This window comes from Sylvia atricapilla, chromosome 12, assembly GCF_009819655.1.
Source record: "Sylvia atricapilla isolate bSylAtr1 chromosome 12, bSylAtr1.pri, whole genome shotgun sequence".
NCBI classification, from domain to species: domain Eukaryota; kingdom Metazoa; phylum Chordata; class Aves; order Passeriformes; family Sylviidae; genus Sylvia; species Sylvia atricapilla.
In genome coordinates this window covers 15,518,168-15,532,730 of record NC_089151.1, presented here as the reverse complement: position 1 = coordinate 15,532,730, position 14,563 = coordinate 15,518,168, and the positions used below count along the sequence as shown (strand labels likewise).

Genomic DNA, 14,563 nt, shown 5'->3' with positions numbered 1-14,563 from the left:
GCTCCCTCTGGGAGCCCGAGATCCCTATGGCTGGACAGTTCAACACTAATGCAAGAAAAATGAGCTCCTGGTTCGAAGCAGCTCTGTTGCTTGCCCCATGCCATGGGAATGAAGCCATCATCATTATTTTCAGGCACTGCTACCTGCAGATGTGTCTGTTAATGTCCTACCAGGATCGGCAGCGCTGCTTTTTTCGTAACATGGCAAATACTTGTAAGGAATTACCTAATTCTGCTTTTTGGTTATGTGAGTCTGCTTATATACTGCAATGCTCAATGGAGGAAAGATCAGATATTGAGGCTCCTGTGGCTATTTTAGTTCTGTTTTCCTCATCTGTGTTTAAAAGACAGTCAGATTATAACAAAATTGTTTGTCTTTAATATAGTTGAACTTGACCCGAGGAACCCATCTCTTTGGAAAACAATCTCACATGGAGTATTTAGATTAAGACCTGTAAAAAACAGTGACTTCAAAATACTTTCAAGGACCCATCTTACAATTTTTAAAAAACACAGACAACTAGGCTAATTATAATTACTCCTCTATAATTCTTTTGCCTTTTTGATGCATCTGGTTATCTAGTAAGATGCACCTGAAAATTAGAGCAAATTTAAATTTAAGGGAAAGGTGCCAAATTCAGAATACTGGGAGAATCCTACTTCTGGGAGCATATTTAGTGACAGCTTTGGTGCAGTTGGGCAGAGGAAACTCAAATCCTTCTTTGCTACCCTATTCCCCTGCCTCTTTCCTGATCTGGATCTCTGCTGTCCCTGAAAAGATGCTTCAAATCTCTCCCTTAGTGCTTGGCTTCACTGCTTAACCTGCCAATATGAGTGAAAATGCCATAGCAGTTAGTGTGATCCACTCCGACTCCGACAGACGCTCCTCGGTTATTTCACGTTAAACGTCGATCGGATCATTGCAATTTTCCCTTGTTCCCAGCCAAGGGCACGTTCTGATCACTGCCTTGGTCCCACAAAGTTCATACTCCGTGTTCGGCCACACAACTGCGAGTTAGAACCACACAGCTGTACAATAACCCTGAGATCAGCCAGTTAAGCGTCAGAATTATTTTACTTTTACACATTTTCTTTCAGTAGCTCATCCATTTTTTCCTCTTCCATGAATATCTGTGCCTGGAGTTTCTTCACTAGAGAAATTTGGATTTCCATCTACAGTTGCCAGAAATAAGTTTATTCATGTTTCTATAAAAGAAAGTATGTATTCTATTTTTTCATCTGTGTTGTCTTTCCCTGAATCCAAATTGCTTGCAAGTCAGGGAAATGCAAGGTATGAAAGAGAGGACAGAAAAATAGCTTTTTAAGATCATTTTGTTTTCAGCATTTTGAAGAGCCGATATACATCTCTTCAGGTATCTGAGAGAAATGCAGAGATTAAAATTTAGATTTGCTTACAATCTTATTAAAGTGCACTAAATCAGAAGATTAAAAGTCTAATTCTCCACACTCAAACTAGAAAAATAAATCTATCTATGGTTTTGGTTTCCATTTTCATAAAATTAATAAAAATCATGTTTTTCTTTTTTTTTTTTTTTTTTTTTAGTCAAGGCACTCTAAAAACACCTGTGCAATTCAAAGTCAACTTTAAGCAAAAATCAACATTTGGAAAAATTACTTCTTACTGATTTCTCTACACTTGATGAAACTTGTGCTTCCCAGGGAATAAGCACAACTCATTTTAATGGACTAGTGGATTTTTCTACATCTGTTCTAATGCAAATCTCTTTGGTCACCTAAGGCTCCATGGTGGGTAAACAACCTAATGTGTCAGCTTTCTGTACTGAAGATCACAATTTCTGATCTCAGCACTGTCTTCATTGCTGCAAGCAAAACAGTGGTACTGATGTTGCAACTTACAGGCTACTCTCTTCTGATAATGAATGGGTTGGGTTATTGGCCTCTGGCATGGACAAAAATATGACAATCAGCCTCTTCATTATATAAAAGCCTACAGTGAAGACAGTGCCAGACAACTTGCTGAGTATTAGAGCTTAAATATGTTCAGAAGTCAAAAAGCCCGTAGAACAATTCTTTTTTCTTCTTTTCCATTAATAAAGACATAGTCAATTTATCAAAAGAGTTTTAATACAGTGTTTCCATCGCAGCAACTTGTATCTTGAGGAAATCATTTGCAAAACACAGCTTTAGCCTGCAAATACTTCACGTTCATTCCCTGCAAAAGTAACAGAGAGGCTGACCTTTCTTACATCTGCAGTTGTTAATTGTCATCATCATAAACAACACATGAAAACAAAGTTTAAGTCACTGGCACTTTAAAAAACCCCATTATATTAAATCTCATTTACCTGCAGGGATAGAAATTCAGAGTCAGGAGCAAAATCTGAAGACAGAGCAGACATGAGAAAGTGCACCCAGTCGCAGGGTTTAGCAACTGTACCGAGACTCTCTTCTAGTGCACGCTCTGAAACAGCAATCGAATCTCTCAGCACTTGGTACCAAACTGGAAACATTTTTCCTCTACAACATTCCAAAAACTTTAAACAACTCATTTATGAATCTTTTCTAATGAAGATTAACAGCACATCCACTAGAAGATTAATTGAAAATAAAAATTTAAAAAAAAAAACATAACAGAAAGGGTAAAACAGACCAGACTAGGACAAACAACTCAAGCTATTTACAAATATTTTTATAATGACTAGAAATCATAGAGCCCTCTTTAACTGTCTAACTTAAAAAAACAATAACAACAAAAAAAAATCAAAACCAAACAAGCCAAAAAAAATGCATCATCTGTTGACTGAACACAGGGCCTGATTTTCAAAGCTGCTGAGCACCCACAACTCCATCTGAAGTCAGTGGAAGTGATGAACGCTCAGCAGCCCAGCAAATCAGGCCCAAACTGTCCAGGGGTCTGCTAGCAGCCTAACAGAAGTGGTGTTTAGAGTAGGGGGTTTGTCGCAGAATTGAGGAGGTTCAAAGTAATCTGTCAAAGAAGTGCTGCTACATTCATGAGTCGTAAAGCTAGCTGGCTCCCAGCTATGGGAAAAAAGTTAATTCATAGGGCTCATAGGGCTTGCATTTGTCAAGGAGCAGGATGTCAATGCTATCATTATCAGGCAAATCAGCCAGGCGTTTAATGGTAGAATCAGGAGACATTTGCTCTCCACTATCAGAATGACATCATAACTAAAGCAGCCTTCGGCGAGGGGGGAGAGCCGGGGCAAGGCTTGGGCTGCACGCAGACTTTGCACTCCTGCCCGGCTCGCCCCACCGACGGCTGCTCCCCTTCCCTGCCAGGCAACTTGCAGCTCTCAGCTGCCTGCCCTCCACAACTTTCCCTCGCAGCATCTGAAACACCAGCGTCTGATTTTACAAAACACTTCTAAACCTGCCCGACCCAAAACTGCGATAATGCTAGCCAGCCACTCGGTTAGGAGGGGATGGGGTTTTACACAGAAGCTACAAATTCACTCTAAAAAATTGCTGGTATTTTTAATTACTTCAATCATCTTCATCCTCCATCAAATTGGCGGGGGGGGGGGGGGGGTACACACACATTAAAAAGCCAGTTGCCTCTCTGATTTAAGAAGTAGCAGCTTAGATAACTTAGTCGATTTTTAAGCATACACAAACACACACACAAACAACCTTTGAATATTCTGACATATATAGTGATGATCTACTCAATGACCAGAAATACAACAGCAATACACATTTCCCTTCCACAGTAGCCATAATTATACAAGTCAAACGGAAGAAATTACAAACTGTTAATCTATTTTCTTTAAAAAATATCACTACAGGTACACAGGCATGGTACAAAAGCCTCACCTTGTATAACAACTGAGAGGGAAAAAGTTATGAAAGCAGACAGAAAACCTAAAATCCCTGAGGCTACAAAAAAAATCCCGCTATTGAGAAATAACCCAAGAGACCACATAGGGAATGTACAGCTTTCAGAAGCACTTCTCATCTTATTTGCACTTAACCTATTGATGTACTTATGCAGGTCACTTACTTTTCGGATATGTTTGAACCCTTTATAATCATGCAGATCGCCGCGGTTTTCACTTGGGCTTTTGTTTTTTTGGTTTTGTTTGGGTTTTTGCAAACAAGTTTCATTTAAAAAAGATCCAATTATGCAAATCTGCTCCCGGATAGGTAGTGAATATTCAATATGATGGTGATACTGTAATAGTTCAATGCAACGCACTGTACTGGACAGATTTATGAGGCAACGTCACTACTACGCTCTGGTCCTCGCTGAAGCATCTTGAAGTTAATTAAAGCTGCAATGTCCACTTTTCCAGCCACCCTCCTCATTCAGGTTTACTATTTCAACATCAAACCACCGAGGGGGCCTCCCCCCTCTCTCCGTACATTTAAGCAGCCTTCCACAGTCAATGAACAATGAACAAAGATTTGAGCGATAGGAAGGGGGGGGGGAGAGAAAAAAAATCTCCACAGGAATAATCAAATCCGGTTTAAACAAGTAAAAATATAGTTTCTAATATTAAACTAGAAAAGAAAACATTCTTCTCCAAGCGAACGTGCAGGGGCGCTTAGCCAACCCCTTCAGAAAGGGTCTAAAAGCAGCCAGTCCTTTTTATTTCGAGCAGTGAATGAGCCCAAACAAGGCTTCTAAACTTAATTATGACACTTAAAATAGTCTTTTTCCACAGAAGCGGGCGGCTCGCCGCCGCTATCTGTATCAGCCGGGCACATCAGCTCAGCAAACACGGCCCCTGTTGGATTTATTTTAAACTGCACGGGGGGGCGGGGGGCGGCGAGGGAATGCACGGCCCCGCAGAGCGCTCCCGCCGCGGGCGGCCGGGCAGCCGCGCCCCGCGCCCGCCCCTGCCCCGCGCCCGCGGAGCGCCGCGCCCGCACCGCGCCCCGCACCGCCGCTCCGCACCGCCGCTCCCGGGCCCGGCGGGCCGCTCCAGTGCCAACCGAGGGATCTGACAAATCGCGTCCCCGCCTCGACACTGTATCAGCCGCGGCCACATCCGCCGCACGCACCCCGAAACAATGCCCGCCGCGCAGGCAGGCGGCGGCCGGAGCCCTCCCCGCCGCGCCCGCCCCGGGCGCCGGCACCCGCGGCCGCACCGTGCCCCCGGCCCCGCCGCCGCGCCGGGGCACGCCGGCAACTAACTTTTCGGATGGAGCCCGTGCGAGCCGCCCCGCGGGAGCCGCGGACCCTCCGATAAACAGCATAAATCTTGGCGACCTTTTATTTCGCGTTGAAGTTCACAGGCGGCAGCGCTCCCCCAGCCCCTCTCTCTCTCTCGCATGCACACGCACACATACACACATATATATTAATTATTTGCAAAACTGCAACAGATGGGCGCATTAAAATCTGGATTCTTTCCTACACAGCCTCAAAGAATCTCTCCTTCCTCCCCGCCATCCCGCTAATCCCGCCGCCGGCCCGGTGCCCCCCCGGCTCCCGGCCGCGCAGCCCCCGCGCCGCAGAGCGAGGCCGCTGCCCCGCGCACACAGCGGCGCCCCCGCGGCCCTCCGCGCACGGCGCGCCGCCGGCAAGGTGATGCTCCCCCCCCTCCCCGCCGGGGATTGCCATTTAAGTTTCCTCCTTAACCTGTTACTTTCTCCGGGCGCTGACAAAAGCCCCGGCGGCGGGCTGGCAGGTGCCTCCCCGCTCCCCGCGGCGCCGCCGGGCGCGCTCCGCTCCCCCCGAAAGGGCTGAGACCTGGCCTGACATTTAGTGCCTACTTGAATGTCACAACGCTCCTCGCAGCATTATGCACGGCTCCTATTCATAAGAGGTCGATTAGAGCACAAAATGGCAGGTCTCTTAGGCACTTGAATCTCACAAGTTTGACACATGGTATGCATCAGCTAACTTTGATTAAAAAAAAAAAAAAAAAGAAAAAAAAAAAAAGAGGGGGGGAGTTTACAAATTACACCACGATTAGTCGGGATCCTAACGGGGGAGGGAAGGAAGAAAAAAGGGGCCCGCGTTTAAAGTCACTTCAGCAAAGTTTGCTCCGCAGCAAGCCTTTAAAACAAAAAGTTTCTGGGCAAGTTAAGGGCAGGGTCGGTGCGGGCTGGGGCCGGCGGCGGGCGGCCCCCGGGCAGCGCTGCGGCCGCCGCCGGCACTCGCCTCCCCTCGCCTCGCCCGCCCGCTCCTTTTTTGTAAAGTAACGGTTTTAAAAGAAACGAGAGAGAAAGAGGAAAAACGTAGGGTTTTCTTCAGGCTAAGTTCTATAGCGCCATTCAATGGCTTCTCCGCTCCTTTCATTATTTTCTGCTTTTCCCCTGACAGCCCTGCTTGCAAACGTCACTGCTATGGATATTTAATTATACTGTATTTTTTTAATCACGGTGGAAAACGCAGGCCCCATTGCGATGATTAAAAAGAAATAAAAAACAAAAACATACTCCGGACTGACTTTGGAGCCTCTTTGATGGCTCACGGGAGCCTCCCGGATCCTCAAAAACCCCCTTTTTACCTTTGTCTTTCTTACCTTAAAATTTAAAGCAAAGCGTAGAAGAAACTCCCGCACGTAAACGGAGCGTTGTAAAAGATTGTGTTCAATGAATAATGAAGCATGTCCACATGATTGACTTGATCATTTTCTTGTGCGGAGGGGGAAAAGTGCGGCGCGGGGCTGCCGCGGCCGCCCGCTCCGGGTAGCCCTCCCAACTGCTTCCAGCACATCCCGAGCAAAGAGCGCTTTATTTTAATCTGTCTCTTTTCAGAATAACCCCCTTCATTGATACTGATCACCCAACATCACAAGACATCCCCATCTCTCAGCGTGGACTCCCCCTATCTGGTAGGTGAAATGCATTGTACCATTAAAAAAGCACTCCATTGTCGTCTTGGCATAATTCACAGCAACTAGATAGGTCTTGCGGCATTTAGCTTTGATGAGCCAAAAGCTGAACCCTTGATATAATAATCTACAAAGAATGGTCTGTGATCGTCCATTTTTTCTCCCTGTCTAGCAACTAAGAAACCATTTAACACGGCGCAGCTTGGTCGTGACCTTGAGCGCGTGTAAACACCCCGAGGAGCCCGCGCCGCTCCGCAGCCCCCCGGCCAGCGCCGCTGCCCGCGCCCCGCGCAGCCCCCGCGCCCCGCGCAGCCCCCGCGCCCGCGCCCCGCCGGCCCTGCCCGCGCCCCGCAAACCCCGCCGAGCCCCCGGGGGCAGCGCCGGGATCCACAAAGCGCCCTTCTTACCTGCTCCCGAAACTATGCAAAGTCTGTTTCTCTCCCTAAAAAAAAAAAAAAAAAAAAAAAAAAAAAAAAAAAAAAACTCCCGGGGAAAACCTTGGCGGACAGCGGGACCGGAGCATCAGTCACCGCTCCGGCGTTTAAGAGAAGTAATCAGCGATAAAGTGACGTTGATCTGCACTGTAACCTTGTGGCGTATTTAATGTAAATAAGCCAGTTATGTTGCCAATCGCATGCATACAAACACATAAAGGTCCTCAGCGTTGCATTTTGATTCTTTCCATTAGAGCCGACTTTATTTACATACACTATTTAGGGGATCATGATAATTCTAAAACAATACTAGTGCCAAATGATTATGAAAATATGATTTTAATTAATCACGTAGTAGGCAAGGAAATTAGCATACGGTAATTAAACTTAGAGAAAAACGTCATGGAGGTTCTCTGCCTTATGGGTTCGGAATAATCATTAAACGATGGGTTTTCAGGACTTAATTATCAAACAAATAACTTTTTTAAAGCAACTTTACACGGTTTATCCGCAGGGCAACGATTTAGTAAATAATATATAACCAAGCAAACAAGGTGCAAATGTGACTGGTGAAATAGGTTGTGTTTCTACAAAGCAGGAGGGGGGGGAGAAGCTGAATAATGCAATTATGGATTCTGTGTCCCATAGTTGACAAAAGCATGGTGCCTCAATAGACTCTTTGTTATGGGATTATATAATGATTGTGGTGTAATTATGGGAAAAAAGATTTAGTAATAATAAAAAGTATCAAAATACACCAATGAGCAGCTTGTTTTAAAGAAAAGGCTTGCATGTGACATTAGGGGCATGTTAATAACAAAAAGCCAGGATCCGAAAGGGTTGACAAATAAAAAAGACTGTGATGCGCATGATTAAGAAGCGATGGAGACAGATTGATTATTCAAAATGCCGAGCCACAGGGACACTTAAAACATTGATTCAGGTAAGACTAGTTTCATCTTGACTGAAATGAGTTCCCTGAAGATGACTGGCATACATTTTAAATCAGTTTACTACATAAAAAGCATAACATCACAAGCTGAAACCGTCTAGTTAAAATAGGAGTCCATGAGAGAAAAAAAAAAAAAAAGTTTATGTTTGTGGCAATTCCCAGAGGGACTATGGAATTGCAGAGGAAGGGGTATAGATTAATTAGCTTTTCCTAAACACTGGACTTAAATGTGCCGATCTTTTATAATCCCTAGCCTCTGTTTCTGAAGTCTGTGGTCCAATCCCACTCCTGCAGGTTATGGGGGCGATATTAATAACCCTAAAGGTATAATAGGACTTTTTTTTTTTTTCCTAGAACTACAGTGAATTAACTTTCTATAATATCTGAAAAATTAGAGATATTTTTCCAATTGGTATTTGAAGTGAAGTTTATAAATAATTGTTCAGAGCTATTCAACTTAAAAAAAAAAAAAAAAAAAAAAAAAAAAAAAAAAAGATTCCCATGCCTATACGAAAAAGTTTAGGAATTCACTCTGCATTTTCCAATTTGATGTGTCTGAAATTCTCTTTGAACAAATTCCAAAATACAAGTTTTTTCTATAGAAATTAGCATAGCAATCACATCAATAATATCACTATCTCTATGGGAATGATAACTGGAGCAGTGGGGGTGTTCTTTATTTCAATTCTTCGTGGATCAACTGATTATATTCTGTCTTCTTTTGAACTTGTTATTGTAAGTCAAGTGATTCTTTATAAGTGACAGCCCTGACAAAGAGACGAGGATGGGAAAGCAGGTCGAAAGGAAGTCGCCATATGGACTTTAAAAAAGGCACTTTTTAAACAAGATAATGGGGAAATGGATGTTGCCTTTTAACCCTGTCAAGGCTGAACATTATTAGCAGTCTCATAAAAGAATGAGCTATACGTTTTTTAAAAAATATCAGATTTCACCTTAGGATTTCTGTGACCTGGGGCTACATAAAACAAACCACATAGGAGGGGATGGCATTTCAGAGGCAGGGGCCAAATCAAGTACCTGGAATCAGCCACAGACAGGAGATTTCAGAGCACTGCACAAAGAGTTACAGAAGAATGAGAACTCAGGAAAACCCCATGGTTCTTTTTCCTGAGACAAAGATAAGAATATTGACTAGAGATAGGTGAAACAGCAACTGACAGCAGAGGAGCTTGAGACATCTAACTGGGATTTCCTGTTCCTCTGGAGTGAGTGCATGATGCTCATTCAGAAACAACAACTTGAGTGAAAACAAGCATGAACATGAGGGCTTTGACTCTGATCTTTCCAGAAATTCAAATATATCTCCTTCTCTTTCTGTTCTGGAGGGAAAAAGAATTTCCCTCCAGAAACTTTTCAAGTGGACAAAGATTAAGGACCATCTCCCAGGAAGCTGAGATTAGTTACTAAACCCTCACTAACATGTGGGCAGAGCAGTGGTCCAGCACTGATGAATCACCAGTCAAATTTACAGGATTTTTTGGGTTTGGTTTTTGGTTTTGGTTTTTTGTAGTCAGTTGAATGGCGCAGATGATCCTACAACTCGACTCTACAGGAAGAAAATGTCAAATTCTTCTCAAAATCTGGGAGAGCAGGGCTACTGCTTGTAGGCAGAGGTGCTGTCAGGGGAGGATTCTGTTAAGAAGACTGCTCTAAACTGTCTTCCCCAGCACCTCATAGATGTGATTATTTGGGCTGGGATGGCCCAAGTGGACCACAAATAGATAATGTAGATCCATGAGCTCAGTGCATCCTAAAGACAAGAGACCTCCTCATTTTATTGACACAGGGACGGGCTCCAGCACCTAAGCCATGAATACTTAGCTGGGATTCAGAAAATCTCAGACTTGAGCTCAGGGAAAGTTGGCTACAACATCTCTCAGAATTCAGAGTATTCTCAAGCACCATCAGCACTTCTCTAGTTTTCTCCAGTATTCCTTCCTGTTTCTCCCCATTTTTCAGTGTTGTTCCTTTCTCCTTTAATGGCATCCAGGGAAAGGTCTTTTCTCTTCAAAGCCTTTGTGTGCTCTCAACTGTGCTTAGGCTACTTCTCCAACTTCTTTGGTTAGTTGTATTCCTTCCTGTGTCTCCTCCCCGAATGAGCAGGAATACTCTGCCTCTTCTAAACAAGACAAAAACTCTGTATACAGAAGATAGAGGGAAAGATCAGAGGAGATGTACATTGTGTGCCTCAGTCTACAAGGCTCTTGCATTGCCTTACAGCATAGTGGGCACTTTCTCGTGGAGGAAAAGCTATCAGCTGCAGACTTGTCAAATTGTAAAAAGCAGGAAGAGACAAATCAAAGCTTAGTTCATCAGCCAGGCAACATTACCTTTCACCATGATTTCTACCCTTGTGGAATGACAGCCTTCTGGAAGATCCCGTTTCAGACAGATGTAAATAACAGGAGAGAATATATCGAATCCCCTCAAGTTTGATGAGTCCAACAAAAGTCCATGTTGTTTTATGGGGCTTTACACAGGAAAGTAGCAAAAGACAACAGGTCATACAGTAATTTACACAATGGGTGGGGGAGGAACATTAGCTTTATATATTTAAATATTTATAAGTTGTTTGCTTTATAAGGAAGGACCATGGAATAATCCTGCCTTTGTTCTTAAAAAGTGTGATCAGCATTTTCTTCCTAAAGAGAACTGATAAGCAAGTGGGCATTCTTTCAACAAAGGCAGAAGAAGCCCATTGAAAGCTCAATGCCTTTAGGAGGGGGTCTCATCTCCAAGGAAGAGTAGAACATCAGGTCTTTAATATTGATAAGGAAAGGCACATAAAAGAAATCAGGCAATAGCAGGGACTTTAAATAAGGGATTTCAAAAAACTTGCACTAACTGTTTCAGCAAACTCTGGAACAGGTGGTGTGATCTACATGGCAGTCTGAGCCAGTGAAAACACAAGTCAGCCAGCAAGAAAGTTGCTGAAGCATGGTTCAAGAAGACATAAATAAAACACTCACAAGGAAAAAAAGGGAAAAGTCTTTCAAAATTCCTTTTAGAAACACAGGAGTTTCCTGGGCAGAGCCCCAGCAAAGTGACAAGGTAGATGGAGGTTTTCCCAGTGGCACAGATTCTAAGAAAGCTTCCTGGTAAAGGGACTCTGAGGTCTCAGCTTTTAAAAGAGAGTAGAGGCAGAACCTGTTTGAGAATAATCTGTCTATTTCCCAGGAGCCATGACCAAAATAAATATCTCTTTATAGATTCGATCAACCAAGATTGTACTCATCATCATCACAGGGTCAAGACAATCAGAATCTGGAAAAAGCTGGGCATTTTTAAGAGATAAATCCACATCCTCAGTATAGTAGTCAACTATCATTGAGCCTGACATCACAGACAACTTGCATGGGTCAGCTAAAAGCAGATACTAAGGTCAGGAGACTATGTTGGCCACTTTTGTGATAAAGTCATTGCAAAAATTCATCAAATCACAGCCACCAGGAAAGGATACAAATGAGAGTACAAAATAGACATCAGGAAGAAATGTAGTAGAAGCAGCATCTAAAGCCAGGTCACTGTGGAGGTGCATTTCCCTCTCACATCACTGACTCTTTTTCTTTGCAAAATAAAGGCAAAACTGCAATGAAGGGGAAAAGTCCTTCAAAGTATTATGGACTGACAGACTGATACATGGCTTTAGAACTTTCCATGGACAAAAATGGTCACCTTTGTGGGTTTTTAGAACATAAGGAGCTGAGTAAACCAGTAATAAAGAATTTTAATTTTTTTCCCCCTTAAGTGAAAGACACTTTTTACATTAAAGAATGAACAATGTTCTCAATAGATCCACCTAGTGGAATCGAGCAAATTCTGCTTCCAGAATAAAGGCACAGCATTTATAAACCCATGCAGGACATGTGCCCATCTTCCATTCAGCACAACAGGGGCTCCCATACCCTACAAGAGAGCAAGAGTGAAAGCTGCAGTAAGCCTCAGCACAAGCACAATGTAGAAGATCAAGAGACAACTGTTGCTCCAGGATTTAAACTTTAACATTTAAATTTATGTGGAATTGGTATAGCAGGTCTCCTTCTCCAGCTGTAATCACCAGGAATTATGGTTGATCAAGAGGAGAAAGTGCTGGGAAAAATATCCTAAAGAATAGCTGAACTTCAACGTAAAGTGCATTACCACTGACTTAGCTCTTGTAGCAAATTCACATTGAGCCTGTTCTCAGTCTGTCAGAGCTCTTCAGGAGCTATTTAAAAGAAATGGTGAGATCTTACCTCTGAGGTAAGACTCGGGAATAATTTTTTGGGTAAGCATTTCTTCAAACTCAACTATTCTAACCAATACCCCACTTTTCAATGGTTTCCTTTTCAATGGTTTCCTATTTCTTTCCACCCTGGTCACATAGATCACAGCAAACCCTACACATCTAGTGATTATGTGCTTATCCTAGCACTTGGCCACTTCCCCTGATTGATGAACACCAGTGTTCCCAACATGTTGCTTTGACAGATCCTGTTCCATCCCAGTTCTCCCTTTCCCCTGCTGGTTGCATGCAGTCCCCTGTGCTGCCTGTGCCTCCATCCTGCCTCACAGCTGCCCTCCCAGAACCTCCTCCACTGTAAGACACCACCTTGTTTAAGCTGTTGTGCTGTCAGAAATTTGCAGTTTTATTTAAACGAAAGAACAAAAAACCATTTTAAGGATATGCTGAGAATGTTAATGTCTTACCTTTCAAGCTGTGGTGTCACACTTTAAGCCCCGTGTTACAGTAATTAGGACCAGGATACCTTTTGCCTTCACCATCAGACCCTGGCCTATGTGCAAGGTGCAGCATTTACCTGGCAGGGAGCTCAGTGCTGCCAGGAGGGGAACACCACCTGAACTGTGGGGGACACAGCAAAAGTGTCCCTGAACTGTATTGCCTCACACACAGCCACTCTGGAGGGTGCCCGTGTCTGCACAGAAACACCTTGTCTCCATTGGGTTGTTGGCTGAGGTTGAAGAAAGCCTGGGGTATTTTGGGAGGATCTGAAGAGACCCCTGGCGGCCCACAGGCCATTTTGGTGAGGTTTTCCCACGTGTTTGGAGTGAAGGCATCTCCCCTCAGGGCTCCAGCGGACGGGCTGTGCTGTGTGAGCTGGACCCAAAGATGGGTGTCCCCTCACCCACAGCCGGACCGTGGGGTACCAGCACCAGGGCTGTCCCTGGCAGCACTGCCTGTGGTCATGGCAGCCAGAAAACTGCCAGGGTGGAGAGGGCTGGGAGCCCGAGGGCAGGGCAGAGCTCACCCACAGCTGGCCTGAGACACCCTGGTGGGTCTGTGAGCGTCCTGCTCACACCCACACCCAGGGACACCATCCTGGGGGTACAGAACAGGCTCCTTTTCAAACCAGTAATAATGGCAGAACTCCTGTGAACTGGCGAGGCTGTTTATGTCTGGAGAGATGTGATTTATGCCCGGTGGTTTGGTGTACCCTCGCCACAAACACCAGCTATTCAGCTGAAGCTGCAGCAGCCCACGGGCTCCACTCCATGGTCCCTGTGTCTGCAGTCCCTGCACGGCCCTGCCCGGGGACACAGAGTGACAGAGGGTCCCATAGGGGGTCCACAGACAGTCCCACAGACAGTCCCACAGACAGTCCCACAGAGGGTCCCACAGAGGGCTAAGGGTGGTGGGTGGTCACTGGAGAGCAGCTGGGGCTGCGGCCAGTGCACATGAGGGTCTCAGCACAGTCAGGGGAGCATGATGTGGTACAGACACCCAGAGAAAAGCTGGAATGGAAATTCAGCATTGTTGCTTTGCTCCCAAGAGCTATTTTTACCAATTCCAAATAATAAATTGTGTCCCTATATTTTTATTAATATTATTTTCCCCTAAATATCTTTAATGAAAACAGCACTCTTTTTGTTTGTTCCATCCTCAAGCTCTATCACTGTACTTGCCCCTTGAAAGGGTCACTCTGGATGTCCAAATACAGACACAGGACTAAAAAGTTCTACTTAAACTGATGCCCAAGAACATGAGAAACAATTTTCTGGAGGAGAAAATTATGTCCCTGGTTTTGTCATTAGGGAGGCTCCACTGTACTGTGCCATAGCTTCTTTTTCAGGTTTGCTTTCTGAGAGTGCTAATAAAACAAAAAGGACTATCTCACATCCTCACAGGAGACTGGACACTTGAAAGTGATTTAGGCAACATCCCTGGAGAATTGCGGAGGCTCTGGGAGCGGGACAAAGGACAGAGCTGGCTATGATATGTATGTGAAAAATGTACATCAATACAGAGTGACACCAGTGCAGAGCAGAACATCTGAAAACTGATGAAGTGGAGAGCTCTCTGTGTAATGCAAAGCACCTGAATGATGTGTGTACACACAAAGATTTGTTCAGCTCTGCTCATATCTAGCC

General features: G+C 44.4%; 2 protein-coding genes across 2 annotated transcripts in view; one reads left to right on the top strand and one right to left on the bottom strand.

The window, feature by feature from the left end:
- The window catches only part of ZNF536 (zinc finger protein 536), a 232,536-nt gene extending 225,782 nt beyond the window's left edge, over positions 1 to 6,754 (bottom strand). Inside the window, exon 1 of the mRNA XM_066327932.1 lies at positions 6,476 to 6,754. The gene's annotated coding sequence lies outside the window, so the exon portion shown is untranslated. The remainder of the gene's footprint in view (positions 1 to 6,475) is intronic.
- C12H19orf12 (chromosome 12 C19orf12 homolog) overlaps positions 1 to 14,563 on the top strand; it is a 347,603-nt gene that overhangs the window by 68,673 nt on the left and 264,367 nt on the right. The gene's annotated exons all lie outside the window — the stretch shown is intronic.